Source organism: Cynara cardunculus (genome assembly GCF_001531365.2).
Source record: "Cynara cardunculus var. scolymus isolate 2C chromosome LG 2, CcrdV1, whole genome shotgun sequence".
In the NCBI taxonomy this organism is placed as follows: Eukaryota; Viridiplantae; Streptophyta; class Magnoliopsida; order Asterales; family Asteraceae; genus Cynara; species Cynara cardunculus.
This window is the reverse complement of record NC_037529.1, coordinates 14,489,797-14,490,427: the sequence shown is the minus strand read 5'-3', so window position 1 is coordinate 14,490,427 and position 631 is coordinate 14,489,797.

Sequence of the window (631 nt, the reverse complement as noted above, 5' to 3'; positions counted from 1 at the left end):
TTTGAGGAATTGGATTCTTTAGGTGAAAATTCACCTTGAGCTGTGACTTAGATTTCTGAAGAGATTCAAATTTCCTAGTCCCTGAAGAAGAAGTTTTGCAAGCTGAAGGAATAGACTTAGATCTATTAGACTTGATTGACTTCTTAAGACGGGATGCTGTRACAATGGATTTACCTTTGTCTTTGCACCCAGAACTCAAAGGAGTTCCTTCAAGATGACTCTCAGAAAAAGAAGAGGACTGAGAGGAAGTAGTGTTGGGAATAGAAGAGACGAAGGTATCAAACTTGAGCATGGACCTGTCTACAACACTATTTTCCTGATCATAGGAAAATCCTAGACCAGTCTTTATCTTTTGTGTGTGTGTTTGTAATATGTAAATCCATTTGAAAGCAGTAAGTTATCTAAAAAGAGATAAATTAATACAGAGAAATAACAAAACATAAGGAAAGAAAGAAAACATTGCWCTGATACCACTTGTTGGTCCCGAAAGGTTCTACAAGATAAAAAACAGTTTGTAGAATGGGGGGGGTGAATACAAACACAAGGTTTTCAAATTTAAAATATATATTGATAGAGAAGATCAATACATATTTTACAAGACTGTTTGCAGAAAGATAAGGTAAAGAAAAAC